This window comes from Zonotrichia leucophrys, chromosome 1 (assembly GCF_028769735.1).
Source record: "Zonotrichia leucophrys gambelii isolate GWCS_2022_RI chromosome 1, RI_Zleu_2.0, whole genome shotgun sequence".
Classification (NCBI taxonomy): Eukaryota; Metazoa; Chordata; class Aves; order Passeriformes; family Passerellidae; genus Zonotrichia; species Zonotrichia leucophrys.
In genome coordinates this window covers 108,749,974-108,776,121 of record NC_088169.1, presented here as the reverse complement: position 1 = coordinate 108,776,121, position 26,148 = coordinate 108,749,974, and positions in this window count along the sequence as shown.

The window sequence follows — 26,148 nt, the reverse complement described above, 5'->3', positions numbered from 1 at the left end:
CTACCCTGGTAGCAATGTCTTTCCACTCTTCAGCAGCCCAAATTGGCTTTCCCCTACGTTGCCAGTTAGCCTTTTTCCACCTTTCCAGCCTTCCCTTTCCCTCTTCTCCTTTGGATCGGTTATGTCACTTTTTGAGAATGTTCAGTTTCCCCTGAATGTTAAAGAGACCATCTTTCTGGTATTTAATTTGGTAAGTTTCCTCTATATGGTCTGCAGCTTCTCTAGAATAAGGGCTGAGATATCCAGAGGAGCTGGTGAGACCCCTGATCCAGAAGCAGATGCAGGCGTGAAAAATCCTGAGTGGGGTGGAGAATGGGAAAATATAGGCCAAACCCTGAAGGAATTTTCTGATCCTGTAGACTGGGATTTCCCACGGGAACAAATTCAGAACGCAGCAGAGGTGGGGAAATACCTAAAGGAGAAGTGCCATGACGATTCTAAGGAGAAAAGGCTAATTGCAATAAGCTGGGCCCTGGCCTATGCTTATCGCACTTTGTTAGATACTGTTGGGCAGCAGACAGAGGCAGGGGGGCAGGGAGATAAATCAGCTATCCCAGTCACTCAAGCTGTAGCCAACAGCCCAGGCTCAGAGCCAGCAGCTAGACCAGACAGTGAGCCTAAGCCAGCATCTAAACCCATGGCTGTTGCTACCAGTACTAGAAGTGGGAAACGCACGGAAAAAACTGATCGACCAGTGGATGATGATGATGATGATGGTGATGATACAGGAGAAGGAACCTCAATGCCTCCTGACGTAAAATCAGGAGTCAAAGCAGCAGGTGCAAGATCAGATGCAAATATTGAGTCTTATTCCCTGAAGGACCTTCGTGGCCTAAGGAAGGACTACACTCGAAGGTCTGATGAATCCATAATTAGTTGGCTGGTCCGTCTCTGGGATGCTGCAGGCGAGGCTACAATTTTGGATGGCTGGAAAGTCTCATTCTTAGCTCCTCCTCTAACAGACTGAGTGTAGTTACTAATAAATTCCCAAAACATACCACTGGAATTGGGATGCAGGGTAGGATGAAGAAACCATAAACCATACATGCTGTAAACAGAGGTCAGTATCTTTTTGAACGCTTTATAAATCATTATCACCAAGGCCAGCACAACCGCTATTCCAATCCGTACCCCTCTACCGTAAAAATTACTTGTTAAGGACAATAATCCTAATGACCAGAAAGGTATTGAAACCTCAAAAAGGTCTAGAGCCCAGAGCCATACAGAGGCGTTCTCAACCAGAGACATCAGGGGTTCAAGCAGCATAGCTACTAACTGCTTTAACAACAACAGACACACAATTAATAGGGCTTTTTTCCACATTTTCCAGCCCCACGTTGGGCGCCAATTCATGTATTTGTCTAGGTTTAGAGCAAATTTGGGGAAGAATCCCCCCAAAGGAGCTCTGGTGGGAAAAGCAGATCCAATCGGCCCCTCCCCCCAACTGGTCCGGGAGGAAAGAAAAATACCTCCTTGGAGAAAGGTGGAAAAAAACCCCCTGTTTATTAAACAATAAGACCAAAACAGTATCAAAACAATGAGACCCCTTGCCACTCTAAAAGAGATGACAAACTGAGAAAAAACCCCGAGTTCAAGCAGCAGCTCACTCAGTCTCTGATCAGTCCCTCCGGTGCTGGAATTGTCGCAGGCCAGGCCTGGCCTGGTGGGCCACAACTGCAGCTGCCGGTGTTCTCCTGGGTGTTCAGTCCAGAGCAGTTCCAAGAGGTCCAAAGAAAAGGGAAAAAACAGTCCAGGGAACTTCTTTGCCTCAGCTAGCTAACACTAACTAAAAAGCAAAAGAAGAGCTCTCTGTCCCGCTGTCTGTCCGCAGACAACACAGTCAGGAGCAGGAATGTGGAGGAGTGCAGTGTCTGAAAACAAACTGCGCGCTTCTTCTCCCTCCCCTTCACTCTCTGTAACACTCTTAAAGGTACAAAACTTATTATTATTCAGCATAAACAGAATGAGACGATTGGGGATAAAAGCATCATATAGTCAACCCAGGACAGTCATAATATATGTAAGATTAGCATAAAGGGTAGTTAACATGTGGATATTTTCCATGCTCAAGAAGCAGAATGGCCCCTCTGGAATGTGTATTTACAAACAGATCCACTCTGCTGGCAGTGTTCATTGCACCCAGTTATCCCTGCATTCACTTCTTAGCTGATATAAATCAGCTTCTCAGGAAAATAATTTTAGTGAGATGGACTTGCAGTAGCTATGTACTTTTTAATGATCATTAGTGACTAAACCTGGGTTTGTCACTGAAAAAGACTTGGATACCTGCAATTCCTACAGATTTCAGCTGAAGAGAGACTATTTACTCTAATAGTTCTCTAAAGTGAGAACACACTTTATTAACTTACTTTACTTTTTTTCTTTATTTTATTTTTTATACTTTATTTACTTTATTTGGGAGATGCCTTTATGCATAAAACTGAAGTCATCAGGTAAACCTGAAACTGATGAATTTTTGTTTTGAAGGCATCTGAAAGTGCCCTTCTAGGGCCTTTTATGCTAAATGCATACTATCCTGTGGCCTTAGTCTCAGGACTTCACACCAGTGAATTCTGGATGTTCTTTCCCTGGGACTGCTGTAGTGATTCAGTTTGAGGTGCTCAGGGATTTTCTGTATAGTCACTTTCAAGAAAGTATTTTCTGCAAGGCAACTTTCAAGGCATTGAAGTTGACAGAGTTTCCTTTGTTTGAAACCAAAGACACAAATATATATAAACCTAATCATTAATGTCCCTATATACCTTCAATTTCTAAAGTATCCTCTAGATTTTCTGTTGCAAAACACCTTTCCTGGCATGTTTTGTTTCCCTGCTGTCCTCTCTAGGTATTGAACATCCTTATATAAGTATATAATAACCTCATGCCACTCAGGGGATCTTGCAGCTTGTCAGCAAAAGGGACAAAATGCAAAACAGTGATGCAGAAAAGTAATAGTACATCCTACTCATATATGACTTTTTTTTTCCTTTGCATCCATCTTAAAGCAAAACTAGTACTCCCCCAAACTCAGATTCTGCTAAGCATGACATCATTTGATCCTTTCATTTAAAAAGTTCATTCATAATTACATACCTTTTAATCTCATGTAAATGATTCCTGAATGAATGGTATTAAATAATTTCCATTATATATTTACTTGATGATAATGAAAATTGCTTGGGAAATTTCCATAAAGACACTTAAATATATTAGGATTGATATCTATCTGATTTAAAGCTTGCAGAACACGGGGTAAATCTTTGATGCAAAGGTACTTTAGATAAAACCTTTATTGCTTTTGAAGATATTCTTTCATAAATAAGATAGATTCTAGGAGTTGTGTATTTTACAATAGTAGTAGACAGCCAAAGTCTGGAAAACCTTTGCATTCCTTTGAGTGAGTTCCATCATTTTATGAGTGTGCACTCTATACTTATTCTGTGGTTTTGAACTATAAAACAACAACAACAAAAATTTGTTTTGTTTTTTACACTTTTGTTTCTGAAAGACAATTTCCAAAAGAAAAAGTGAAAATCATAATTCAGGGTAGTTTTGTTGGTCAAAATGAGGAAAAAAGAAAAAGTGAAGCCTGAATCAGATTCCTGCCTCCTAGGCAGTCTTTTAATGTTTGTGTGATGTAGCTCTCTTACTAAATAGCACTTTTTTTCTCTTTCTGACATTGAGTCTTACATTATTGCTGACCCCAGTTTTTCTTCCAGATCTTTCTATGCTGAATGCAGACAGTCTGCACTTTGTCCATCATGTCTTATCATTTCTTCCTGCTAGAGGTTGTATCTTTATCAGTTAATAACCTCATTGAGACCCTTTTCAGGCCAAGGGCAAGCAAAACATGTTAGGGTTGCAAATATAATCTATTTAAACTTAACTTCAGTCATTTTGATGGAAATTATTTTGGAAGCATCAGTACAAATAACTGAGCAGGAGCTTGGGAGTGGTTGATAGTGTTAAGTAAGAAGATGGTAATACTTGGCCATCATCAAGGACAATGACTTCAGCTGTAATTTCCTTGTCCTGCCATGGAAATTACATAACTTCTTTATGTGGATGTTCCTGTATCCCCTCAGGATAAGTGTCTTAATGACCTATTGTCCTTTGTGTTGTAGTTTCTAAAGTGCCTGACTTTTCTTCAAAATTCTACATTTGCTCACATTGAAATGAACACCCACATTTGAAGAATATTTGGTAGGGGCTGCAGAAAAATCATATTAAACTGCCATTCTACTACCACTAAACAGAACACTTAAGAACGAAGAAATTCAGTGGCATTTGCTTAATTTCCCACCTGGTAAGCCACATATGTATTTACCCTTCTACATATCAGGAGGGTCTTACACTGTGATTTTTCAAGTTGGGTCACTGTTCCACCACTGCCTTTTGCCTTTGCCTTAACAATCTATTTCTCCAATAAACATTGTCAGGAATTTTAATTAAAACAAATGACATGGACCATTGGCTAACAGATCTTGAATTTTTAGTCGATGACAAAACCTTAAGTTTGTAGGGACTAAGGGGACAGTGAAAATATTTCATTACAAGGGGAAACATCCCAGAAATAAAGAGTTTGAGTTTAACACATGCATAGTTGAACTCAAACTCTTTATTTCTGAGCGGTTTCTCAAAATAATAACTATAAAACTAGAAGGGACTTTTATTTTTACAGATACATTTTAAGTCCCAAATTAACAAACTAAAGTGTTATTTCTCTTATTAGACCCTACACCAAAAAGACCAAAGGAAACAATTTCCCAGGGTGGAAGTAGTATCAGACAACATATCTATATAAAGCTTCATTCTGTGAAAAGAATACATAAATTTCTGACAGAAATTATTATTTAAAGAGAAAACCAAAAGCTGCATCCTTACAAACAAATATTTTTGCTCAAAGATCTATATCTCTTACATTTGTTCTGTACAGATGTGTCTGCCCATAAGGATCATCCTTTATTGTAAATCCAATAAGTGGCCTAAAGCCGCAATACTGGAACTCTTTTTTTTATGCTCATGATAACAAGTTGACAGTTTAACAATGGCTTAAACAATACTTTAAAACCAATTGTTAAAGTAAAAAAAAAAAAAAATCTGCTTGTGTTCCTTTTTTGAAGAGAGGAAAAGAATTAAAGGACCATTGCTCATTATAAGTATATTCAGGAGAAATAATCTCACCTAACCTTGCAGTTATTGTTGTGGGAGCCATAAATTTTTTCTCTTTTCACTCTTTTAAGGGCTGATGCATTACTCATGAAAGTCGGTGGAAGGTTATCAGGACTTACAGGAATAATTTACCACAGTTAAACATCTGCTTTGTCTTCAGAGATATGTAAGCAATCAGTCACATTTGAATTTCATAATATGTTCCATACTACTAAGTGTACATTCATAAGAATTATGTGAGAATAATTTTTAAATAATATATTTTGTTAAGTATTGATGTAATAATTTGACCTGTAATTTATTGGATTGTATGCAGAAAATAATTTGTGCTATGTTGAAATTATTGAATGGAAAGAACTCTGTAAAGTATTGTTTTATGATGAAAAATAAGATGAGTACTATTAAGGTTTCTATGAAAACTAATATATTATGAAAACTACAATTTCTATATTAATATGATATTAAGGTTTCTATGAAAACTATTATAGTTTTTATTATGAAAACTACAATTTCTATATTAATATGATATTAAGGTTTCTATGAAAACTATTACAGTTTTTATTATAAAGTTTTGAATATTTTTTCAGCATTTTCTGATTAAAATTTTCTTCACACCTCTTAAGTAAGAGTTTATTGATAAATGAATAAAAAAAAATCTGCATTTTGAATCCAGAGCAATGCAGTGATTTCATTACTTCACAGCACCTGAAGCACTTTAAGAATGAGACATTTGCAGTTTCATATTTGCAGTGTAAGTTATTAAGAAGAAAAAACAGGTAAGATCATTTATAAATCTAATGACATTTAAAGAATGAATCTCTTTGAGTCTGACTTTTAGAGGTAAAGGTGGCAGCATAAATGCAATCAGACTTTAGCCTGCTATTGCAACTTTTTATCAGAAATTACATATAATGGTGCTTCAGGAAATGTTCGTTCTGAGGCCAACAAAATGGTCCAGATTTCCCTCTCTAACATTCCAGTCCATCTGGTAGAAAAGTTGTTGTCTCTCATTAAACTTAATGGTATTTTCAGAATAAGTTATTTGATAACAGAGCAAGCCTTTCATAACTCTTTTTCTGGTGGCCTCTTCTACCGAAATGATACCCTAAGAAAAAGGCTGGAAGGTCAGTAGTTTCTTAATATTAAATTGCTGAAATATACCATATATTTGGCATTTGTGTCATGGTTAGGCTCAAAAAATAATGTATGTGGTTTCATTTTTTGTTTTAATCTAGTTTGGGTTGTATACAAGAGCATTTACCTGAGATACATACAACTCTTTCTGTAAAGAAGAAACAAGTGTGAATAATTTTATTTTTCATCATCTCTCTAAAGAAGCCCTCTATTTGTTTTCATTTTCCCAGTCAGTCAAAATGGGAGAAAATAACTGAACTGAACAACCCAGCAGATGATCCAGGAATCTGTTATTTTAGTTGTGTACATGTCCGTGCTACATAAACTGGATGTAAAAAAATAGAAAGCCCAGTAACAACAACAACAACAACAACAACAACAAAATCCTTGTTAAACTAAAATTCTTGTGTCTCCTTAGGGAAGAGAAAGGCAACAATTGATGTGAGGAACATCAGTCTCTCAAGATAATTTATTCCTGATTTTCCCAATTATAGTAGATAGCGGCCAGAAGTGGTATTATACAAATAAATTAGATGAAAGGTAAGTTTGTGGATAAAAAGAATTTTTTGATTTAAGATAACTTGAAAATTTTAAGCCAAATTTCTCATAGATTCAGTATACACAAAGCATTGTTTTTTCCTTTTCTCACCTGATTTGCAGCTAAAAAATCAATGAAAAGAGCCTATTTTTTTTATTGGCTTTACAGTTTTTCCAAGCTACATTTAGAAAGATATTTCCCCTTTGGAAATTGAAGTCCTTCCTTAGACACAACAAAAATTCTACTTTGGCCTGTTGGGATTTCATCCCCAAGCCCTTCAGTTATATTCTCCTACACAAGCATTTTTTTTAGAGAAATGTAAAATTCTTCCTTACTCTTTTTTCAGCAGATGTTAATACCTGCAGTCTGGGAGTACTGTGTGTTCTTCTGTGCCACCTTTGAACTGACTGGTTCAAAATCCTTTTAAACTTTAAATTGCAGAAAAAGTTTGGAAAGCAGAGAAAAGTAGCATATAACTCCACTTTGAGCCAGTTATACAGGAGTTATTCAATTAAGGTGTTGAAGTAGAAAAGTCATGTTCAGCTTGAAACTTGGTTGTGTACTTGGATAGACTGCAAGTATGAAGTTTGGAGACACAAGGAGTCTCTAGGTTGAGAACCATGTAAAGAAATAGGTTTATTTGCCTCAATTTTGGGATCTCTGGTGTAATTAAAAGTAAATGGCTATTGGAAGACAGGCAATTAGAATCCTCTGAAAGAAATCAGGTCCTATTATGGGTTTTTATACAGTATATGGAAAACTAGGGTGTAAAGATTGAATAATTACATGTGAAAGTTTATGTCAGTGTCCTTGCTTGATGAAAATCCAGATGGCATCAGTAGATGAATTGGCAAACTTCAGACCCCTTGAAAAGAAATATAGCCATGGAGAAGCTTTACAGCAACTTCAAAAGGCAAATATTTGAAAATGGAAATCTATGAACAATTCAATAATTTCACAAATTATATAATCTTAAGTACTGTTATGGCACCTTCAAAAGATGTTCTCATATTGCTCCCCAAATCAGTCTAGAAAAAGCTCAGTGCTGGAACAGGGATATCTATGGTTTCAGTACTCTCTATTATTAGGAGTTTTTCCCTTTCATGTACCAGCACATTCCAGTTTATTTGGTTTGAAGATGTCCTAGAGTGATTCCTCTAGTGACGGCTGGAGCAGTCTGGAATTTCAGCTGATGGCTTCTGTCTGGACACAAGCTTGAAGTTACAAAAGTGACATAACAAAAGAATTAGAGAAGCATTCTTATTGCCTATGATTTCCATATATATTTCTTAAACAGAACAAAAAAATGCACCCTTTCATTCTGAACAAACATTTCTGGTTTAGAGAAGGGTGATCCATCTTGCAGCTCTATATTTAGGAAATGCATTTTTGCCAATACATGGCTGGTTATTGAAATTTGCATGAGTAACAAGTTTCAAACGGGATGTTTGTGAGTATGGTTTAGGTGATTTTGTCTCTTTCTTTTCAGACATATTGCCTAAGTATTTGAACTCTAGCTTTGAAAATTGCAAGAAAAACTATTGTTTAAAAATAACAGCAATAATACAGACAGTTTTCAAACTATGGAACAAAGGAAATGCTTGCAGATCAAAATTACTTAAATGTGTGAGGACAGAAACTCTAGTTTATGAAAGTGCAATTGAATGGTGTTTACCCAACCCACTCAAACAGAACAAAAAAGAAGCTGCAGCAGACAAAGCCTGTCATTATAATTCCCTTAAAGATTGTGTGAAGTGCCATCAGTTTGCTGGTATAGAAATCCTACATTTTTGGTTTGCACTTTAGCCTTGGGGCAGCTTTCCCCCAGCTATGCAAAGCACTGATGCAGGCTCTCCCCTCTTCCATACAAAGACAAGATGTTAGAGGAAACAGAACTGTCTTTCATGGTTAATTTATATACTCCCTGTTTTGTGAAATCTTTCCTAAAAAAGGAATATTGTTTGAATATTTCTATAATTTTTCAGGATGACAATAACATAAATTTAAGCCAAAGAAAGCGTGTGATTTGACTTTAACCAGGCACAGCTAAATTCAGCAAATACCAATTATCTACTTGAATATACCATATTGATACTGACTTTACACTCTTGTGGCAGGCTTGCATAGCAGTATAAGAGCTCTGTGCACATGTATAATTTGTGAATATAAAATAAATAAAATTTAGAGTAGGATTCCTACATGTGAATATACATTTATTTTATTAATGGCTATGTTGTGATATATAGTAGATATCTGTTTTCTATTTTTACAAAAAGTGCACTTTCAGTTTCTAAATCTTAAATTAAACTGCTGTGGACTAATAAAAAAAGAAATAAAGTCTACTGAAATAAATTGCCTCTGAAATAGATTTAAACCTTGCAAGAATTATCAGTCTCTTGCATCTAGTGGGGAAGGCACTATTAAATTCATATCTCAGTGATTACAAAACCATATTTCTGTATCTGTGGTACATGAGATGGCAGCACTCTGAGATGTCTGTAAAACCAAGGAATCTGTAGTGATAACTAAGGGAATTAGCAAACAGATTAAGGGCTAGATTTCTTACCAGAGGGGCTGAAGTGTTCACAGTTACTCACACCCTATATTCCCCCAAGTTCTCCTGTAAGTGAATGGTCCTTGTCAGAACTAAGGATGGCTGAAGGTCTTCTTCAGGATATATAGCAGATAGACTCAGCATATTCCAGGTGTAGTAATGTCTGAAAGTCCATAGAAAGAGACAAGGGAAGGGAGGAAATGAGGAAAATTGAGTAGGCTGATGTCTCGAAGTAGGCTGAGGAAACCTCGAACTGGAAACCAAGGCAAAATACTGACAAAAAAAAAAAAAAAAAAAAGAGAGAGAAAGTATTTTGTTTACCTGTTAACAAAAAAATAGGTTTATTTAGAAAATAGAAATTCTACAAGGAAAATAGAACAAATAGATTTGTTTTTGTGGACAATCTACCAAAGGTAAGAGTGGCCTTTTATGAGAGAATTACTAAATTACTGAAGGGCTAGGAAACAAACACACGAGGTCCTAATGACACATATACAGAAAATTCAACATTATGAAAAGACAATACTAAATTAAGAGACTTTTGGAAGTAGAGTAATTTGCAATAAATTCACTGAATATCATATTCTCAACAAAATCTAGCCTAATGTGCCTCTCCATCTCCTCCTTCATTGCTGATGCTTTGAGCTCAGGCAGCAGTTTCTCAGCCCAGCTAATCGTTAAACAGGAAGAATAGTGGAGAAACATTAGATACTCTTTAATTAAAAGTTTATGCTATATAATAGACACTTATCTCCAATTCAGAGTAACAGATCTGGGGGGTGGGCTGTTCATTGGATGAGGAATTGGCTGGAGGGACACAGCCAGAGATGTGGTCAGTGTCTCTCTGCCCAGGGAGAAGCTGGTGATGCTCCTCAGGGTTCTGTCTTGGGATCTTATAGCAGCTTTCTAGTACCTCAAGTGGGGTTATAAAAAAAGGAGAGTGATTTTTACATGGGCATGGAGTGTTAGGACAAGGGAGAATGGTTTTAAACTAAAAGACGAGATATTTAGATTAGATATTAAGAAGAAATTCTTTCCTGTGTGGGTGGTGATGACATTTCCAACCCAAGCCATTTTATGATTATTTCAGTATGCATGGGTTTTGTTTGCCTGTAATTTCTCAGAATAACAGCAACCTGAGCTACAAATACAATTTTCAACCAAAAAAATAGTAGTGTCTCCTAATTAAATGGATTTTATTTTCCCTGTTTTTCCTGAAATGTGCTATGGTGAAATGAGCTAGCAAAAATGAGGCATAGAAACAGAGCCTTGCTGCCATAACCAAGTTTTTAACAGGTGAAAGAATTATACAGCAGTCATCTGCTTTGCAGTTGTGATGATTATTGCTGAGAAAGAAACCCACAGCTCTCCTTTTGATCCTAGTCTCTGTTATCCGTTACACGTTCCTTTCATATAAAGACAATAAAAGGAAAATTCAAACCTCTTTTGAAATCCACACAGTGGAAAGGCAGCAGCATTCCTATTTTTAGTCACAGCTAACAAGGAGAATAAAAAATCCTCCTGTAAATTGGGCATGGCAAATAGCATTTGGAAGTGCACTTCCTATCTTCCCTTTATTATCTTTGCTGGAAGTGTTGAGTGTTGCACATAGAGAGTCACCAAAATTAATTTAACAGTGTTACATGACATAAATATATAAGCCTTTATAAATTTTATATATAAATATATAATTTTGTCTGCTATTTTAATGATATCTAGCAGTATGACCAATATTTATAAATAATTTATAATAATGTAAATATATAAACCAAATATTTTTACCTTTTGGAGTGAGAAATTTATTAATTCACTTTCTTGCCTCCTTTTTTTTTGACATTACAGTTTTTATGAACGAGGAACTTTGGTTGGCAAAGGGGCAATTAGTCATTGCTGCCCCCTGAGGTCCAGTGCATGGGCATTTGCTCCAACATCTGTGTCAGGAATATTATGAGGCTGCTCCCATTTCAGAAAGCCTAATCATGACCTGAAGTGTTTATGTATTCATTGAATTCCAATGGCTTCTCCCTGTTCACTAATCATTCAGGTTATGTCTACACTAAAAACACGAACAGCTGTGTTCCCAGGCATTGCCATCAAGGTGTGAACACTGCTTTTCTCACAAGTGGAAAGGTCTAAAAGGTCAAGTCCTACTACAGCTGGACTTTGGAGTTCCTCTCAGAGTCAAAAGAGGTGAACTTTATGAGGACTTCAGTTATTCTTCTTATAAAAATAAAAACATCTCAATTTGCTGTGGGAGCAGAAAATTTTTTAAAAATAGGCTAATCTCTTGTTGGCTTTTTCCAGGCTGAGCAGTTAAAGCAGGTAATTCAGGCTGCTTAAAAATTCATTTACATATAATTACCTTGAGCAACTCTGTTCTCAGTGGTACAAGGTTGTTATCTGGCATATGTGAAATGAAATTCAAATCCCTGATCTGTCTAACTTATCATATACCAAAAGACTGTGCTCTAAATTTAAACAGTTTCAACAGAATCATTGCATAATTCAGTTTGTAGGTGGCCACTAGGGGTCATTTTGTCAATCCCCCTCCACAGAACACGGCCAATTTCAAACTGAGACTTCACACTGAAGTTAGAGAGAGCGGTCCAAGCCTTGTCCAGTTGAGATGTGAAAATCTCCAAGGGTGGAGAACAAAGAGTCCCAAGCCAGCCTGTTCCACTGCTCTGCTGGAGGCCATAAATTGTCCTTTTATATAGTGTCAGTGCTTTTGCTTTGCTGTTCTTGCCTGAGAAGTCTGGCTCCATCACCTCCCCTTGGGTGGTGAGGGGCTGTAGAGACACACTGTTGGCTTTTCTTTCCTCACATTAAGCAAAGCCAACATTTCCAAATGTGTCCCAGAGCCTGTGGCAGTGGCTGCTGTCTGGACCCTCCCCAGTTCATTCAGCTTGAAGAGCAACATGTTCATGTTGAAAATGTTCCTGCTCATTGTAACAGGGACGTTTGAACTTGATGACCTTTAAAGGTCCCTTCCTGCACAAGCTATCCTACAATTCTACAATCTTTCTGTCCCATTGGCCAGGTTGTTCATCTAAAACCAACATAAAGCCTTTCCAGAAGCAGCAGAAATTATTGATAGAGCACTTTATAGTGAATTTGAAAACAAAACAAAGCAAAGCAAAGCCAAACCCAACCAACATAACAAAACAAACAAGGAAAACCCCAGCCCAGGCTCTTTTGTTCATGATCTGAAAGAAAAAAAGTGTTTGAGAAAAGATCCAAGGCTGTACATTTCTACAGAATTTTTAAATAGGCCACCCTTGTCTGGGCCCCCAGAACAGTGCTATCCAGCTCCACACAATTTGAGATTCAAAAGAAGTTTTACAAAGGATATCATTTGTCTGGGCTTTTTCAAACTCCAGAAATCAATGGAACTGAATCTTTGGTGCATTCTGTGCACAGTAGTTCAGAAAAGCATGTGCTGCAGAAAGCTTAGTATGCAAGTGGGTTATGAATAAATTTCAAGTCTTGTTTATTTAGGTTTTTAATCATAGGATTATTCATGAGAAATCCTGTCTGTCCTCACCATTTTCCTCATCTACTAAGAATAGAACCATGCCATTTAGGTTTATTAGAAAACACGTAACCTAAAGAAATGCCCTTCAGTTCCTAATTTGAGAGTAAATTTAGAATAAAGACTACTGTGAACTGAAAGCATGAAATATTGACCCATCCCTGAAAATATGGAAGGTATGACTAAGAGAATATAAGATAAGTAATAATAGTGATCATGTTGTAAAATTAAAGTTTTAAAGCACTTACCTTCCCATTTTGGCTCTATTACCAGTTATCTGCAGTCAGGGCCAAAGAAAGCATGTCTGCTTCTTTATTTTCCTTGCCTTGTGACTCCATGGGTTCTGCTACACCTGTGGGTAAATTATCTGTATTGCCTATTAGGGAGGAAAATGGGCAAAATCAAACAAACTGTGACACGTGGCATGTAACACACGTACACTCCATGAAGTCTAATCACCACACCATATTTCAGGCTGACAGCTTGTGTAGAAATTTTGTTGCTCGTGTATGATGGCAATAAATCCTGTGAATTGAAATAGATTTGAATTAATGTTTTCCAATTGTTTTTACCACAAGTTGGAGGATCACACTGATGCAAACCCATCCAGCTGTAACCTGGATAAATATCTATATTACATTGCATGTGTGTGTGTTTATTAGCACTGAAGGTAGAAGAAAAATGAGAGCAGAGGGCATTGGTCAACACCTAAATTACATTTTTAGAAATCTGCTCTATTTTCTTTTATCCCATTCTTTTCATTTTTTCTGTCAAAATTCTTAATGTTTCCTTTCAAGGAGACAGAAAATAAGACAGATGCTCAGAATATGTGGATGAAAGAACTGGTCTCGTAAGCAACAAGAGGCCAGGAACACCTCTTGAATTTTCTCTTCCGTTCCTACACTTGTGAGCCCGTTTGTAAACACAGTTGCAGGTCAAAACTGGAACCTCCAGTCATTCTACTCCTCAGGTTGGAGGCATTTAGCAGCTTGTTGTTTATAACTATCCAGTTATCAGGAGCTTTTTGGCAATATGATCTTTAATGCTTGGCATTGGTTTGGGTTTGCCTTCAGAGCTCTATGGAAGAAAAGGTGGAGTCATGTGAAAGAGATATTTCATCCATCATTTGTAATCCAACTACTTGCCTTGCCTTCTTTCCCTATCCCTTTCCTTTTTCCTTTTTCCTTTCCCTTTTTGCCTGTGTGTCTTTGTATATGTCTTTGTTTGTTTGTTTGTTCCTTTAAAAAACAGTCATTAAATGCTGATATAGATAGATAGATAGATAGATAGATAGATAGATAGATAGATAGATAGATAGACAGACAGACAGATAGATGCAATGGGGAAAAAAATCAGACGGGTCACCAAAAGAACTTTTACAGGTACTCATCTTATACTGAGACACTTCTCCAAGAGGATAAAATGAAACAAAGTTCATTTTGACAGACCAACATATTTGTCTTCTGGAATGGTCCCTGGGCTTTTGTTTTTGTATATCAGACCCATTCTAAAAAATGTTTACTATATTTTATGGGCTGAGACTTCTTCAAACTTATTTTGGTACAATAGCATGAAGCTGAGTCAGAAGATTGGTGCTCCCTTAGAGTTTTATGAGTTATTGGATAGAATTTGTCAGAAGAGGTCTAAGCTTACTGATGGTCTAAGGGTATGTTTAGGAAGCATTCATGCTAAGCACAGTTAAAATACAGTCAAATTAGATAGCAGTACTGTGTTCAATCAGACCAAAGAGCAACAATGGGAAAAAAGCAAACACATAAATCAAAATACATATTATGAGAGAAATTCAGTTAGGAATGGAAAGACTTGAATGTATTTAGCTCAGGTGTCACTTAATTTTTTTACATAAGTGTCAGTTAAAAAAGAAAATTTGTGTCTTGTGTCTCAGTGTTTTTCATGTAAGGTGGAGACATGGTCTAGCATACATTTAACCTGAACTCACTAACACCTTTTGTCTCTATAACGTCTTGCTGTCAATGAATACCTGTTGGAATTCACTGTACCATAGCATAGATTAAAATTTTCCATTTATCAAAACCATACATTAATATCAGAGGCTGATACTCTTAATTTTCTGTAATTTTATTTCATTAAAATGTAAGATTTTATGCAGCAAGGAAGAAGAGCTGTACTTAGCCTGCACTGTGCACCTTGGGATGGTTCCAGATGAAGATTCCTGTGAATTTCCTGTGCAATGGCTGCCAGCAGGGTCTCTCAAGGCTCTTTTTTTCTGGAAACAGAGTTTTCCTTGCACCATTTCTACTCATTAGTTGTACATATGTTGATTTATTAGCAAGATGTTATTCCAGACCAAGAATCAGGACCTTAAATTAAGCTGACCTGATCTTATGGGAAATTGGAGGGAAAAAATAATTTCCACCACCCTCTAAATAGGTACTTGGAAGCACGCTTAAAAACACATTGAAAAAATTATATTTTAGCAATGTTTCAACGGAATACCTTATTTCTTCCTCATTTCTTGATTAAAATAGATTATTAAAATGTTAATATAGTAAAGAGCTAAGTTTTTTCTTAAACCTAATGCTATGGCCACTTGGCCAATTCAGGGACTAAATTAATCTTTTGATAAAAATTCAAACACACAAATTGAGTTAGTGCTAAGATATATCTGAATTCTGTAAAAAGCCTATGTGAGCTTTACACAACCCACAGAAAATGCAAGGGTCAATTTAAGAAGAAATTCTGTTGCTAGGAGACAAGAACTACAAGCAACCCTAATAATGTTTCCTCATTTTAAATAGTAAACAGGTTAAGAAATAGTAACCATGGATTACCAAGAAATAAACCCAGGTAAGTCAGTGGGAGTAGTTGTGTGAATAAATGGAAAATTCAACATAAAAAATAAAACATTTGGATCAATCTCTCTTTTATCCTCACAGGAAATGCACATCTACGAAAATAAAGAGCAGATATATAAGTAAATAAAGAGTAGATAGTAGATACATACACGTGAATTGAATCTATATTTTAGTTTACATTATACCTGGCATCAGCATCTGCAAAAATATTATGGAAATGAAAGGGCTTCTGGTACACTAAGTCAACTACAGTTTCATATTAAATATGACAAAAATGAGGAGAAAAAAAGTGATATTAACTATAATGAATGTGGAAATGTAGAACTAAATTGAACTACAAAATTAGAGATCCATCAGAAAGGTTAATTTTCTACACAACATCCAACATTTCACAGGAAAACATAAAGACAACTGAAAGGAGAAAACAATAGATAATGTTAAAACACCTCAGAAAAATACTATTTCATGCCTTCATGCTGTTTTGCTCCCATTTTCCTTCCTTTAAACCCTTTCAAAACTCTTCCAAAAAGCAATAGATTTCTAATACAATTTCTTCTCAAGCCCTTTTTGTTCCACTCTCACTAAAACTTGTCTCAGGTTTAGAAGTGTATCTCAGATTAACTTAAGTAATCCATTTGTTCCAGCCTGTTTTCTCAATACTAGGTGTTAGGTCTCATTCTGCCATTTTTCTTCTAACACGCGGTTTTGCTGCCTTGGTCTCTAAAAGGAAATTAGAGAAAATTCTCATAAATTAAATGTTGGCAAACTCTGGGTCCAAAATCTAAAACTTTTGATTCTGTCTATGGAAAACTTTGAATAGTGAATGGAAAAAGAATATACCCTTACTTTTTTACTGTGGCTCTCTGCTGACAGGCATTTGTGCAGATTTTTCCCAATAAATTATTAGTTTGTGGGGCTAAAGGAGTTACACAACAGCATGAATATATGGCATGATCCTATCTCTGTGATTCCAGGTGCAATTTTTTAAATCTTTTTATAACTGGTATTTAATTTATTTAAAAAAAATATCCAGAGTTGTTTCAGTTATACACTGTATTACACAGCTCCAGCTGTAGAGAAGGGAAGTTTCAGTCCCAAAACTGAAAGGATTATAAAGTTTGGGATGAAGTATCTGGATCAACAGACAAAAGATTTAAACTTGACTCTTTCACTTCCCTGAAGAATCCTTTATCAATCAGATTTTAAGTTTTCAGTAGAGGCTCCTTCTGGGGTTTGGTTTTGGATTTTTTGGTTTATTCTTTTTTTTCTGTGGAGAAACCTCTAAGTGTATCCAGCATATCCTTAAATATTTTGATGAGGATGGGTAGGGAAGAGATATTTGGTGCAGTTGAGGGAATTTCTCACTCAGAACACAGTTTGAGAAGGCTCCAAATATTTTCCAGGATCCAAAGCTTAGAGAAGGATGTGATGAGAGAAGATGAAAGGCAAGAGAGAGCCACCCACTAATGCTCCTTCTGGTGCAATCTGGGCACACTGCAAGGTGTGTCTTGTGTTAAATCTAAACTCACCCTGGCCTTCAGAGTGGAAGTTCTCTCCCACTCCAACAAACTGAGCAAAAGGATTGCTGATTTTTCTATTAAAACTCCATTTTACTTTTTTAAGGAGGAGGTGGTAAATGGTTGCCCCACACATGCAAACTATACAACCTTTGTAAATTATTCCTCTTTGAATTCTGAGATTCTCTTTTACCTTCATTGTAGATACACAGACCCATCAAGGACCAGGTAGTATCATTTCCCCTTAGGCAAGCTCTACTACAGAGCTTGTGGATACTTCTCACTTCTCTGATCTTGCCACTGATTCCTGCAATGATGGCTCTTATTAATATTTATGTCCTGTCCAGTGAGACAACTTGTTTTTTTAGGAAAGACAGTTGTGGTGAATAATCATCGTTCATCGGTGCAGTAATTCACAACCCTGGTCTCTGAAGTTCAAGAGAAAAATTGAAGGCTGGGAGCAGAGGAGGTGATAGCCTGAGGGAGTTTATTGACTCAAAAGATACAGAGAGCTCCCATTTAAAGGGGAACTTATTCCTGTGAAACCTAATTTTGCTAATATGTCTGAGGCCAGACCACAGGTATTTGGTCGGTTTGCATTTACAGCCTTCTTCTGACAACCTCATGTGAATCCCCAGTGAGAAAAGCACAGGCTAGAAATGTAAAACTAGCAAAGCTCCAAAGAAATTGATTAATAATTGACGTGAGAGTTTATTTTGATTTGGTCTTGCCTCTTCAAATAAGAATCTTGTTTCCTTTGTTGGCTGCTGCATGTGACGTTTGTCCTGCATTGTTAGGTGTGAAAAAGGCTCTCAGTAATATCTGTATCATTTGCTTAACTAATAAATTTTAAAAGAAATATACATTTTTTTAATTAGCAGAAGAGTGAATGAAGAGAACAATATTTACTGGTTGAATCATGTGTGTTATGATTTTAGGAGCATACTGTTTACACTGAAAGCAAACAAGCAGAAGGATTTGACTGAAAACTGGCATTTTGAGAAACTGTCTTTTTGTAAATGTTGGTGACACAATCCACTATCTTATTCCTATGGATTGTGATAGTGTCACAGGAGCTAAAACCTCCAGGAAGGTGCTCATGAGTATGAAACAAAATAAGACAGTCTGCATGTAAGACTTTCTAAATCCATTGTGTGAACAAATTTAATCCATAGGATTTTTAAAATGCATTTCCTTCTAATTACTGCAACTGGAGGGTAAGTCAGGCTTTGTATGAAAATAAATTTAAAGGAGGGTGAGATAAAGAAGATAAATCAAATGGTGGTGTATATATCATCAGAACAATCAATGAAACTGAAACAGAAAACAATTCCAATTGTATAAAAGATCCATTGTGAAAAATGTTTAATTAGCCTGTCAAATTTACTGCAGTGAAAGTTTATTACAGAATTTAAAGAAGTTCTCATAAAGAGAACATTTGAATGGATATGGAAAAAATATACGCTAGAAATGATTGAAAAAGAGTAATTTCAACTGCTTAAGAAGATGGCGAAGAAATAAAAAATAGAACTAAATAAAAAATAGAACTAATTTTTCCACTGCAGTTGTTGTCCACTACGGGATTTCTGAAAACTATTTATTTTAAAAAAGTAAAAGAAAATCGACTATAATCTACTCTTATCACTTGGATAATTTAAATAGACTTTAAAAAAATTCTATTTAGCTAAATCAGTTTATTCACAGCAGAATTATATGCACAGCCAGAAGAGGACAATTTGTACCTAAATTATCAAATTGAATCTTTTAAAATTACTGTGTTTTTCATAAAACTGGCTAAAAATATTGTCTTTTGCCTTAGAGTAATTGACTACTTGGAACAAGGCATTAATTTTTTTTCTTGGTAAGTATATATTTAAGTAAAATCCAAAATGCAATTGAAAAGGTTTATAATCTCTTGAATGTGCCAGATCATTTTATGGTTTGGCTGTCTCCTTTTCTCTCAGAAAACCAAAAGTCAGAACAAGAATTTTATGAGACTCTTGGCAAATTTGAACAGGTCTTCCTTCTGCAATCCCAAGGATACAGATGACTAAAATCAGGTTTGAATATGAAGCTGAATTCTAACTTGTTCTCTAGTTTGCTGAGGCAGCATAGCAAAGCATTGCTCCAAGTGGTTTGTCTATTCAAAAGTTAAAAGTGTGAGTATGTGCAGTGTCATATTTTCTATCATTTATCAGTTCATTTTGGCCCTTTACACAGAATGATAAAAAGAATGTCTGTGTAGGTCTTGTGAATAAGTAGAGGTCATGGATCTTCAGACAACACAATTCAGCTGACACAGTGAGTAGGGCTGGAAATGCTGCAGCATAGCTTTGGTATACATGGTTTGGTGGAAGCATTGGTTGATACTTGAACTTTGAGTTTTGAGTAATTCCCAAGTATTCATAGAATGCCTGGAAGAAGTGACTGAATAACTTTTGGTTTGGGGGTGTTTTATGAAACATTCAGGTTCTCATTCTTTTGAACTACTCTTAAATCACTGAAAAAAGTCCCAGTTCAAAGACTGAAGTTGGTGGAGAAATGTGATCATCTCCAATGTGATAACTCAGATTTGATTGTAATGATGATATTCTGCAGGCCAGCTGGTCTAGAAATTAAGACCACTCTACATAGCACAGGTAAGGTTCTCTCTGCTAAAATTCTTGTCTCATTTTGTCCAGTGACTTCTTTTTACATCTGCAAGGTTTGCAAAAACCCTAATTTAAAAACAAAAAACAAAAGAAGAGCCAACCATCTCTGTGCATACACAATGTCAGTAATGGAATAGGAAACCATACAGATTCAATTGTACAAAACCTTTTTCTCCCTGAACTCACACATCATGTTTGTAAAACATATTCACCATTCAGCTTTCAAAGGCTATTCCATAAGCAGAGAAATGTGTACTTTATTAGAGTGCCCTTGACTGTAATCCTAAAGCTAAGCAAGTAAACTAATCTTTTCTTTTTTCTTCTCTTTTTCATTTTTTAAATTTGTACTTTATTTGCTGAAACCAATTGAATATTCTATTACTGCAAAGGTAGTTTAATTTTTATAGGCTTAATAAGATGCAGCAGTTTTCCATTTGTGTTGAAGAAGAATGGGATTTTTTTTCTTAAATCTGTTTAGATTGTTTTAGGAAGCAGTTTTCCTGCCAGTGTAGTATTTTGTCAAAGTAGCCAAAGAAAGTTGACTTCAATCTAAAAGAACATTCTAAATAAATAAATAGTAGCCATGGAAGTTTTCTTTCCTAACAATTGGACCAAGTGAAGTCACAGGGAAGCAGCATTCTCAAAGGCATTCTTAGTTTAAGGTATTTTCTGATGTATGGATCTGGGAAAGAGAATGGAGGATTTTTCACAACCATGGAAAGCAAAACCACCCTGAGGTTTCTGGGTTCAGAGCTCACAGTCCTTCCTTAGTTCCAGAAGGGCACATCTGTGTAGCTGACCAATACAGATCTGTTTGGCACATCAGCTTTGCTCAGGTTAGTTGGGCAAGAAATTAATAAAATTACATGGAATGAATGTACTGTGACTAAACTCTATGTGCACACTGAAATAATCTACTTTTCCTTCTGAATGTCATCCTGAATAAGTGCTAAACTTTATCAATGTCTAAAATAAGGTATTTTCTACAAACTCCTCTTGCAAGACTATAACAGGGAATGGAAAAAAATGCTCAATGCTGCCTTTTTAGTAATTTTTTACTTTGACTAATGACTGCCTCACTGATCTGAGAAGAACAGATGTAACTTGTGTAGCACGTTGCAGACTTTACTGCTTTATTGTGATAACTTTGAAAACTTAACTAAAAAAGGCCATTTCTGTAGGGCAGAGATACCACAAGGTGAAATCAATCTTGCTGCTGATGAAAGGAATTGCATGCCACACAGTTTGCACTTGAAATTATTTAGAGTGTTAAGGCTTCCTTGCCAGCAGACGTAATTGATTTGAGAGTTGGTTCACTAAAGACCAGCAACGTGCTATGTAAAATTTGTCATGTATTCTGTGTTGGCAGCTCACTGTGCTCCCAGGCTAAGGAAATTGCTTAGAATTGCTTAAATTCATAAAAACAAAGTCACTGTGAGAAGAAAAAGCAAAGCAAAGTCATTGTGAGAAGAAGCACTGCAGGAATAAAATGGTCACTAGTTTTCCATGGAGTACTTGAAATGAGGATTCAGTCTACTCAGTAGATTTCATGCTCCCAACTCTCCTTCAAACCAGTGGGAAATTGTCTCACAGAGTAGCTCCAGGAGCTACAGTGAAGAGCCAGGCAATCATCAAATGAAGCAGCAAATTTCTCTCTGGCTTGTCCCCTCCATCCTGGTGACTGGAACACTCACCGTGCAATAAGTTAAAGCTCATTTAAATTGTTCTCTGCTGTAAAATAATTTGCCACATTTTCTGTCTCACACCCCAGTAGGCTAGATAGAAAAAACATTGCAGTGTTTGGGAATTTAAAATGGGGAATGAATTCTTTAGTTAAAAGAACATACTAAAGCCTAGCTCACCTCTCCAGCCTTTTGCTAATGAAAGGTTGCCCATCCTGTATCTGAATCAAATTAAATGGAAACAGAGGCTGAAGATTACTGCTTTGATTACATCTGATTACTGCTTTGATTACATCTAAACTATCAACCTCTATCCATACTGATAGCCAAAAAGTCCATATATTCCATGGCTTCTCAGTAACCCAAGTATGAACCATTTGTGTGCTTCCCTATGCTCGTGGAGCTGCTGGAATGCATTTGACTCATCAAATCCAGATGGGTATATTTTTACCCAAGAATAAATAATTTCAGTGACAATAATTGAAATCTAGTATAATATCTTCTGACTGCATGCCCACCAGCTGAACCATGCTGTTTGAAGACCTCAGGTGTCTATGCAAGAAAAAAAAAACCTTTATCATTTTTATAGAGTGGTTTTTCATTAGGTAATTATCTGTTGAGTGTAGGCTGACTCTATCAGTATTGGCCAACACTATGAACACAATAAATTATTAGTGAAACAACTGTTCATGGTTAGTCTGCAATAAATGTTGTGCATTTAGGAAAGAAGACAGAACAGTGACTACATGCAGTGCAGCAGGTCAGACCTGTGCATGAGTTAATGAAAGATAGTGAAGCATGTCATGTCTGAATGGAGACTTCAAATAAATAATTTACTTACTTGTCTATTCTGTCTCATTAAATCTTGCTCCTTGTCTTTCCCTTGTGACAATTTTATTACTTCCACAATTTATTGTTTTTATCTGTCAGGCTTCACAACTGGCTTTCATTATGTTGGCTGTTCAGATGAAGCAAATACATTGTGTTTTTTTTCTTTGACAATCAGCTAAACCATGGGGCTACTGATGTGACCATCAGGTTTTTTAGTTCCTGCTTCTCTAAGAAAGGTAAATTAACAGAATTAACAGGAAGATAAAACTGTAGCTTTTTTTTTTTTTTTAATCAATTGAAGGTGGGAAGTAGGAGTTGGAAAATGAATGGGTGAGTGATAAGACCTGTGCTTTGCTCAGTTAGGGCCATTTTGGCACACTGAACTCTTGGAGGTCTGCTGTTGGCACTGAACCTCAGCAGGAAACTTTTCACAGTTCACAAGAACAGTGTAAAATGACTCCATTTCCCTTTCTCCTTCTATGCACACAAATATTCACATCCACATGCATACATACTCCAGTTAGAATCCGAAACTGGAAAAATGCTGTTTGTATTAGTATTACATTTCTAAGGCTTTTCATCATGCACTGATATGCTGAGACCTAATTTAGTCATTAATCTCTGGTAATCAGAAGTCAACCAAGACTTTTTATTTATGTACTTTACTAATCAAAACCAAAATATTATATGAATGTCGCGTTAATTTTAAGGAACATAATTTGGATACGTTTCTCGTCTGCATCCATGACTTCAGGACAGAACTAACTTTAAGATAACTTTTATTGTATACTACACCAGGGTCAAAACCTTTACTTTAGGCTCTAGTATTCTCACTGTTAAAATGAAAAAAAAAAAGAGCTTTGGACACCTCTACCTCTTTTTCCCACTCTCCCTACTACCTCCACCCCCTCCAGTGTTTCTGAAACCCCTGGGAACAGTCCAGTAAGAATCAAGTATCAGGGTAATCAATATTAAAAAGGCTGCAATGATTCAAATTAATTTAACCACCCTTGTTTTCATTCTATTACACATCCTTTATTAGTGACACTTCTCTTCCCTGCCAAAGAAAAGAATGACTAAGAGGTAACCATTTTCTAAATTTATCATAGATTATTTCTTTAATCCAGGTCAGTTTCTTATTTTGTGGCTGAAAAAGCAATTTTGTTTGTTTAAATGAGAAGATGATGGCAAGGGTACAGGCAAGAGCACCAGGGAATGGGATCTGCTTGCGTGACCACTGCCATAAGTCAGTGATTTTTTTAGATCAATTAAATGATCTGAATAAAAAATAACACTTCAGATTGCAGAAGGAAAAATAAAGGAAATAGGAATTGTGTTTGGGATATAATTCACTGAGATGCAGAGTGACAATTTTCCCCTGGAAGGGAGGGTCCTGGTTGTGCCACCATTCATCCCAGCTATGGGCAGGTGACAATTACTTTGTGCTGGTTCTTACGCCCATGGGACCTCTCCATCAGCTAATTTAATTAGCCAATAATTACTTATTGGCACAGCTAGGTAGATTTCTGCTTGGTTAGTGACTCAGTGAGGAAAGACTTAAGAATGTCAGAGCTGGAACAAGGCAGAGGACGTGTTGGTGCTCCTCAGAAATTCTTCTTGGCTGCTGGATACAGTGCAGATGGGAAAGGGACACTGGATAATCCAATTGCACTGCCTAACTCACTACAGTTTTGCTGTTCCTTAAAAAGGGGTCTGACTCCTTCTGTGTAGGGACAGCTACACTGATCTTTCAGGGACAAAAATCTGTAGTTACATTCTGGAGTCCTGGATAAGTAGGGAGAAGGGAAAAGCATCGCACAGAATTTAGCAGATCATTTTCTGCTCTTTTCTGGTTTGCCTCTGTCCTGAAGCTGAATGAGTTCCTGTTGATCCAGAAAAATAAAACATTTTTATGAGTGCTGAATATTTAGTAGAGGAGAGGAATTCTGGGAGCAACCTCTAGTACAAGTTTTTGGGAAGAAACAGAAGGAAATAGATGCATAGTCAGAGAAAAGCAGATAGAGCCAGGGCTAATTATAAGCACAACACTAATGCTAATTCAGAGAAAGGTGAATTAAGGATGCAAAAGCCTAAATCCTAAATCACTGTGGAAAAAGATATTAAGACAAAGGACAGAGAAATGTATATATATATTTTTTATAAGAGCATAGTAATGTTTTCCTTTCTTCTGAATGCTTTGAACATGCCTTGATTCTTGGCTTTAGTCATTAACACTATGCCTCCTTTCATGAATTGTTTTTATTTCAAGGGCTGGAACTCCACCATGTTTCCACAGTGAACATCTTAGCTACATTTCTCCCATTTGATTTTGTTGGGAAAATAATAGAATCACTGGGCCATGACCTTTCAAATAAGCCTTACAGCAGGTATCAGTTAATTTGCTTTTTTTTTCTGCTTGCCAGGCAATCATTCCTTTGTAGGTAATTTCAGCAGAGTGAATGACCTAGAAAGCCCTCTGCATCTCTTCATTGTAGCAAGAACAAGACCATGGAAATTATCTGAATGAAAGGTATCACTTAAAATGTGCAGAGAAAAAAAAAAAGATTTAAATAAAAAAGAGAAAGAGAAGGAGAAAAGTAGTAATTATTCTTAAATCAGTGTTGTTCATGAGTGCTGTTCATTGCTTGGCTCAGGTATGAGTCATTGTGTCAGGCCTCTTTATTGGGGAAACAACAGATTGTGTCTCAGCATGTAAGACCAGAGAGGTTTTTGAGCTTCTATGAAAAGAGACAAAAGAATTACAAGAGGAAATAGAGAATTTTTTTCTAAATAATGGTTCAAAGAAACCTTTACACTCCAGGATGGATGATGATGGCATTTGCAGGTTCCTTGAATTTGACTTCCAATATGTATGAAATCAAAACAAATATCCCATTAAATTCTTGGAGATGTGTTTTCCTTCTGTGTTGTGAGTGTTGTTGCCAGGTAGGTGGCATGGGAGAAGGACAAATCCTAGGGATCCTCATTCCTTAATGCTGGCTAGAGGTGCCATGGAGCCCATGCAATCCCAACCTCCAGTGGCCTCAGGGAGCTCTGGGGAGGAAATTTCCTCCTCAGTGGATCACATGCCTCAGTGCTGAAGCTTTTTTCATGGGTATTAAAACACACTTTTCAGTGATGCCTACATTTCCCCCAGAAAATACCTGTCAGGTCTGTCATTAGGAGTCTCACTCTACCTCACATTATTCAGTTACCTGTAGTCCATGTTTTACCTTTTTATTTCTTTTAAGGCAGGCCTTTTCTAACAAAGTCTATGGCAAGTGTTAAAATGTTCTGAATGTGTAAAGGTATTCAGCTGCATAGAGGCTAAGAACAGAAAAGAACAAGAGGTGACCTGGACTATTTTTCTCTTATTCATGTATGCTTAGGCCATTGAATATCATCTTTATCTGAAATCCAATAGAATAGGTTTTATTAATCATACATTTCAGGAAGATCCTGTCTGATTATGAAACTATTGAAGGATGAAGGCTCCAGACCTTTCACTTGTTCGTTATTAGCACTGTCATTTATTTTAGCATATAATTTATAAATTATGTTTGTTATATAGGTTAAAAAGGTCATTAATATCCATCAATTTTGCCTCTGTGTGTATATGTGTGCAGACACTTATACAACAATGGTAGATTAATTTTTTGTTAGAAATTATACGGACTGAAGTCTTTCAGCCTCTCACTAA